The sequence below is a fragment of the Merops nubicus genome, unplaced genomic scaffold, assembly GCF_000691845.1.
Source record: "Merops nubicus isolate BGI_N331 unplaced genomic scaffold, ASM69184v1 scaffold21377, whole genome shotgun sequence".
Lineage (NCBI taxonomy): Eukaryota > Metazoa > Chordata > Aves > Coraciiformes > Meropidae > Merops > Merops nubicus.
In genome coordinates, this window is record NW_008618769.1 from 20,730 (window position 1) to 28,510 (window position 7,781).

Below are 7,781 nucleotides of genomic sequence, written 5' to 3' on the forward strand. Positions count from 1 at the left end.
TTCTGCTTTCCTCCAGTGTCATCCTTATTTGAGACTTGTAAACACAGAAGGAGGTGCCCGACTGACTCACTGTTGCAGAGCCACTAGGAGAAGGTGGTTGGGCAGAGGGGTCTGAAGGGGCCTCCCAGGCTTGCCTGAGCCAAAAGTATTCTGCTGTTGCTTTTGCTTTAGAGTTACTCACTTTCTTCATTTTCCAGTTTTTCATTCAGCTAGGACTATGAAGCCAGGACAGGTGGCAGGAGAGGCAGCCACTTTGTCACATGAGGTCAGGAAGGACTCGGGGTGCCACCAAGCTAAGAGGTACATAGATGCAAAAAGCAGTGAAGGGCCTTGAGTTGGTGCCTTCTTCTCTACACGTTCCCCATACTTCCTGCTCCATTTTGCCTTCTTGGCTATGTCATCTGCTGGCTTGGATCTGCTGGCCTCTTTCCAGATACAGCTCAGATCTGCTGCTTCTGTTGCTTCAGCATAATATTTTGTCCTGAGAACAAAACCTGCCTGTGAAGCGTGCTTTGTCCATAGCTGAGCAGGTGCAGGAGTGTCCAGCAGGAAGCAGAGCTGTAGAGATGGGCTGAGCTTCTGCTGCTGTGCCCAGGGGAATGAAAATGACCCAACTACATTGGATGATGTCTGGTACAAAACATGCTTTGCTTTAGCAATTGCCCTTATTTTTGCATTAATGGATTAGAAGAAAAACTGCCAGGGCATTGGAATAGGAAGTTAAAGACCTGAAAAGTGGAAAATGATGCTTCAGGTGACAGTGAGAAAGGGCATTGAGAGCCTTAACATGACTTCTAGACTGGTTGATGAGTTGCTTCATTCTTTGTATTCTTTTCAGTTTATAAAACGATACAGAGATTAAAGATTATCACAACCCTTTCTCACGGTTTTAGCCTTTTAATATAAACCTTTTACAGATGAATCAGCAGTGTGGCTTTGCCTAAGAAAGTTGGCAACATGAGAAGTTTTTATGAAATTTTCCTTAAATGTTCAGAATAGCAATGAGCGTGCAGTATTTAATCCTGTTTTAATGGTCTGGATGTGGCTGCCTGGAAATACAACCCCCTGGGAAAAAAAATCTTACAATGCTAAATGTGTTTTCATTCTATATTTGACCCCTCTTCCCTCTAGCCCTCTCCCCACAGTTCTAAGGTTTTTCATTGAATAGAAAGTAATTTTTTTCCCCAGTATTTTCATTTTACTAATGTAAAATCATAAATATAATCTAACAGTTTTGGTACAACTGAAAATCAAATCACTGGAAGAAAACATAACAATTTCTTGCTTCAAGAAACTCATCAAGGGAGTTCAGTCATTGAACTATTCCTGCAAAACGTTTAGACTTTTAATAAAACTGCATTTCCCACAAAGAATATAGTTCTGGTTCACTTTGGCTTTCTAAGACTGGTGCTAGCCAGCAGCAATCTTTTTGACTTTGGCCAAGATCTGGGGTACAGTTTAGAGTAAAAGCTTTGATGTGTTTACATGTTTATGCATTTCTGAGAATGATGCTTTATATAACTTCAGGGACCTTATCAGCAAGAAAGAATAGAGAAGCTGAAGCAGATTTGGGCTGCTGAGTGGAGTGATATGTAAAACAATGACAACAACAAAATTACATATTGATAGCATTGGCAAGTGTGTTGTTTGGTTTTGTTTTGTTTTAATTTTATTTTATTGTTGCAGTAGCCAGAAATCATGCTTTTATGCGTCATGATAGTTGAAACCAGTTATTAATTTGGAATTCTGAGTGAAAAGGAGAAAGAGAATTGATCTGTAATAGCAAAAATGAGCAGTCTCAGATCTTAGCTGGTGGTAGTATCTCTTTATTGCTGGTGTATTTACAGATTGCTGTCTATTCATTCTGCAAGGTCTTTTTTTTTACTGCTCGCATATCTTTATGCCTTCTTTTTCTTTTAATTTGAAGATTTAGAGCAATGTTTTTACTATCTATAAATGTTTCTTTCAAATATGCCCTGATGTAAAATGCTGAGAGGGTTAGCTTTGGCTTTTTTCTTTACCTACTGTATACTTTTTCTGACATGTTAGATTAACTTTCAGCCGCAGGCCAATCTGTCAGAGAAACAGGGAATGTCTCCTGCTATGACAGATTTGCCAGAGGCTGAGGTTTGAAACAAGCTGGGTATTGCTTCTTACACAAAAGTAATTTCTCCCTACTGAAGAGAGCTATCACTGAATCAGCTGAACAGAAGCCTCTGACTTGCATTACTAGGTTCTGATCAGAAAATCTGCAACAGGAATTTTTTTTTAATAAACTTATGTGACACAAAGGAGCTCTGGCAGTATAACTGTGGGAGAACTTTCAGCAATATAAGGTCAAAATAATTTCCTCAAGGATATCAGGAATCCAATATATATTTAAAAAACTTTCCCTGGTTGACTTCAGTATTGTTATCATGTTGGCTGTATATACCTCTGCAAAGATAGACCCATAGGTCAGACTTTAACATACAGGCAGGACCTGCACTATCACCCTAGCATCTGCTCCAAAAATAACCACCTCACTCCTTAAACCTGACTCAATTTACTGCAGAAGCTGAATGAAATTCTGCCCTCTGCAACCTTATTGTCCTGCCTTGGCTGTAGTGCCGAGGAGCTAGAAGATGCTGCGCATCCCGAGCTTCCCTTTGCACCATAGCTTCTTCCAAGGGGATAGCAATAGCCAGCTCTCAAAGCAAGACCAGTTGCATAATAAAGCCTGAGATCTTTGCAGAAATGGCTAGACAAGAGCATCTATTTCAGGTGTCCCCTAAGAAGCCATCTAGACAATTATACAACAACTACACTGCTGCTGGGCATCTCACAGGGTAAAACAAAGTCCTGGTTTGTTCAGCTGGGGTTCCTTTTGTGGTGGACTGCTGCTTTATCTCTTCAGGACTGGATGGCAGAAGGCATGTAAGTAGCACAGGGAGCATTCTGCGAGAAAAGGGAGGATTAGGCTCAGAGCTCTTGCTGCCTCTTCCTTTCTCTGATAGGAGTGTTCGACACTGCACTGTATAAACTGAGAAAGTGGCATCGTTCTTCTGATCTCCCCGACTTCAGCACCCCTTAAATGCAAGCCCACTTTTAGCCCACTGCCAGTATATATGTGCCTGCAGTCAGAGCTGAGCAGCATGAGCCATATTGCTGACAAACATGCTGACCCAGAAATTGTACCCTATGTCATAGCTTCTTACTATTAAATAAATCCATCAGAGAGCTGGGAGGAGAAATGATTCACAAAACTGTCTGGATTAAACATACAGGTGAGATCCTTGATGCAAAATGCATACTGTAAAAATGTCTCCAGCCCTGCAAAACTACAAACTTGATAGGTCTTGCAATACAAACAAAGTGGGGGTTGTCAGTTCTCTGCAGTTTTAATGGCTACATGCAGAAGAGTGTTCATGGTTACCTTTACAGTTGTGCTGCCATCAGAACAGGAGAGACACAGTTAGCCATTGATACCATGGATCTACCCTGTTCATCCTGTGCCAGATGATCTGCAAATGGCCTTTTAATCTTGTTATAGACTTAGTCACCACCAGAATTATAAACAGATAAGTCATACTGACATGGTTCAGTCTAAACTCTTTGTGGTGACTTCTACTTAACAAATAGTTAACTGCTTGTGGCAAACACTGATTGCTGTTGATTGCACAAGGCACCTGATGTCTGCTTCTGGACTGGAAGATGCCTTACTCATCTGCAGACATTCAGTGTGGCTGCACCACTTCTGTGCAGATTCCAGCACACAGTAGTGGTACCATCAAGATTTTTATTCTCCTGAATTTCTCTAGGTCCACAACCTTGAGTCCACAAACAGGCTAAGTGGAAAAGACTGCGAAACCCAATGAACAGACGTTAATGGTGGGTGCTTTTGTGCTTGCCATTCTCACTGGTATGCTGTGTAGTATTAGAAGACTAAATTACACTTTTGAAAAATAAATGAACAAAGTAAATTATGTGCTGTGATACCCTTGACTGCTTTTTTTAATAGTGTTTGTTTGCTTACTTGCTAATTTACAAGGTCTGGTAATTTGTGATTGGCCTCCCAGCCGTTAGCGTGAATTAGTGCAGTTCTATTGTATTGGAGGGACGAGCAAGTCAATAAGAAAAAGAGAAGCATCCCACATTAGTGAAGCTATAGGAAAATGGCCTGAATGTCTTTGCACTGTTTAGTGTAGTAGTTATCTCAAAACCATTTCATATTAGTTTAGTTCTTAGTGCATGTAAATAACTGTCAGAAAAGTCTCTCCTAGTCTTTAGTGAAGGTGATCTGTTGTTATTGTTTGTTTGAATATTTTCACTGTGGGCCTTTAATCATTTTTATGATAGTGTAAGAAATGTGTCATCTATGTAGCATCTGCACAGGGTTTGCTGAAAATTAAGCTGGCTCAGAGCATTGTATTTAAAATCTGTCATACTGATTTCAGTGGTGATGTTCTTTCATTTTAACTAGATTATTCTGAGGTTTTTATGTGGGTGGTGGGTTTTTTTTTGTTTGGTTTTTTTACAGAGTATGACAATACTATCACTTGACAAAGTCCTTAAAACATTCAGTCTGAAAGTCAGTCATGTTATTATGAAACTTGTCTGGCTTTTCAGAAGCGTTAGTGGACAACACCTCATGTATCCCATCATCAAGCCATTCCTACCTGACACTCCTCATGAAAGGGGGATTTTTCAGTCATAAATGATGAGAGCTCTCAAAAATATCTTTGCCAGCACTTCTCCATTTTTCTTGGCGATTCTGTAAAGGTCATTTGTTAGGATGACTTTAAAAGCAATGTGTTTAAAAGCAAGATGTTAAGTAATCACTATATAGGATATTTAACTGGTTTATAAAATAAAAGTCTCCGAAATTTCAATCCATGAATGCATACTGAATAAACTAGACACACTGAAATGCTGGGGTCTGAACCCTGAGCCCCGAATTAAGGTTGACACATGGGTGATTCCCACAGCCCTTCATAAAGAGGTGGTGAGTTTGCCGTATAGCTTCCCCCCAGGGTGCGGCCGGCCCTGCAGGGAGAGCCAGAAGGGAAATGAGCCCCAGGGGTCCCGCATTGAGTTGACAAAGGTCAGGTGTCTGCTTGGGGATAAAAGCTGGGACCACTGGCAGGGAGTCAGGAGTGTCTGTCTGTGGAGTGCACTCCCCAGAGCTTCCTGGTTCAGGGAAGACCTCCTGACTCTCCTGGAGCTGGGCCCTGCTCTGTTTAGACCTTTGCAAACGCGAGCGGATCGGGTGAGAGTCGCCATGGGGTCACCTTTCTCTTATGTGTTCAGCTTGCTGGTCTGGCTGTTTCCCATGCCAACTGTGGGCAACCTCGGGTCTCTGTCTGTACCACCTGTTGTGGGCCGAGTTGTGTCGTTTGTGGGATCATTGGGGGTGGCGTCAATTATGTACCAGCTGATTGATCTGTTTGTACCCCCAGTGATCATTCATGGAATGTCCTTCTTGTCTACAATACAGTCTGTGTATTGGTTCATCTTCCTGCTGGTGCTATCATTCCTGTTGGGCCTGGTCATTGGCGAAACACACACCCACATACCTAAGAAGTAAGTCCTCTATTGCTGGAAGTCAAAAGAATAGTTGCTGTTTTTTCTCTCAAGAATAAGAGTAGTTTATGATGTGGTTCTCTGGACTCTGTTTATTCTGTAATAAAAGAGAAGGAATAGAATAGGATACTGAGGAACAGAATCAATAAAATTAGATGTTGTCCCTGTCTTTAAATTATTGCTGCCAATCAATGTATTTGTTAGTGTAATTTTTTTTTTCCTTTTTCTGTACAGAACCTTCTAATTGCAGGTTACCCTTCTGAGGGTAGTGACAGACAAGGCTATCTAGTGTTTGGGGTTGATTCCCCTTTCCATCTGTCACTTGGTCCTCTGTTTCTGTAGATGCTAGATGAATATTTCTCCCTTGTTTTCTAACTCCTTTTATTCTGTAATGTGCTGGTGCATAGTTTCATGTTTAAAATTCCTAATACGACATAAAGCAGCTTGAATACAAAATACATTTTATCGAGGAGCAATTTTATTTTCCTTTATTGTTCAGCTGACTAAGGAAGAAGACATTAAGGTGAATTTCTCCAGGGACACATTAAGATCAGCTGGATGTGCTGGCAGGTTCCTTGCCTTCCCCTTTAAGGTTGGTTATGGGCTGGTTTACACAAGTTTTACTGGTGTGATTTTTGTTTTTATGCTTTAAGGTTCCCCTTTATTCATGGTTCATGGACAGGAGTAGAAGGGTTATACTGATACAGGTAATTCTGTACCAGTTTAAATCTATGAACACCTGGAAAGGGAAGGGGATAAATTATAATCTACTGTTAAAATTGCACTGGAAAATGTTTATATTTTAGTAAGAGATATCTGATATACTTAGTGGAGAGATTTTTCTGTTTCTGAATGAAATAAACAGTTTCATTGGTGCCTTGTGCTGTAGCCTCTTCTTATCTTAGCTTTATTATACAACCTCCATAATCACAGAATCTAAATGATGCACACTTACTAATGGGCTAGTTTTACCATTTGTCTGTGAGGCCACTACAAAGATGGAAAACAAGACCACTTGTCTGGTTTAAGGGCCAAATATAGATCACCTAATAGCTGTCCAGTTTAGGTACGCTAATTAATTCTGAATTTAAATTCAGGAAAGCCGCTGGTGATCAAAACTGCCAGACCTAGGCTGTCTGTAGGCAAGTAACAAGCTGGGGACTGAAGTCTGGTGGTCCTAGGTGGAAGGTGGCTTTGACTTCTCAAAGCTTTTTGTAGTGACACTTGAGTGAGAAACTTTCAGTGCGTGGTCTTAGCAGTACCTCAACCTCAGTCTCAGCCACTGCATCTCTTGATGGTGCAGAGGCTTGAAGCTGAGTGCACATCTGTGAATGTCAGAACATCCATCTTGTTTAGTAAGCTTGTCATGTCTAGCTTAATTTTGCAATACCTACCATAAGGATGGGGTTGTCTGGTTACATTGCCCTAACAATGTGCAGGGTGTTTCTTACTGTTATGACGTGCATATGTTATGTTCTGGTTTTCCCTATCATGACTGAAACCTCGTGCTGAGGTGTCCCCAAAACTGCAGGTTGATCTATTAGGATGATAAAGAATTGTTGGCGTTTGTTTTTGGTTTTTTTTTTTTCTTTTTTTTTTTGTTTTTTAAGCTTGTTATAGAAAAAAAATCAATGTGTCCCATGCTAGTCAGAGGAGATGTTTTGCAAGAACCTGCTAGAAATGATCTGGCTCTTACTAAGCTTAAGGGGAAACTGGACTGGATTACAGTGGATGTCACAGAGTTTTTAATTCCTCACTGCAATTGCAATTAAGGCAGTCCAGGGCACTGGGGAACAGCAATTGCTCAGTGAATACAGATTTCTGAATTAAACTGTTTTACATGTGCCTCAAGGAAGAAGATGGGTGAAAATTCACCTTCACAATGGCAGTGGAGGTAGAAGGAAGCATGCTGAATTGCTGGACTGATTGTTGCCTTTGGGGAATCACCTTTTCATGGGTTTTTTTTTGTTTGTTTGTTGGTGGTGGTGATTTTTTTTTGTTTTGTTTTGGGTTTTTTGTGATGGGCTGGGGGGAAAGCAATGAAATGCATTGTCAGATGCAATCAGCCCTTAACCTAACTAAACTGGACTAGTGTATATATATGTGTGTGTATATTTCTATATAAAATGATGTATGCATTTTCTGTATGTATGCAATTTTCTGTATGCAGAAAATTATTGTTTCATTCCTGTTTGTAGATATTCTAGTGCTTCCTGCTG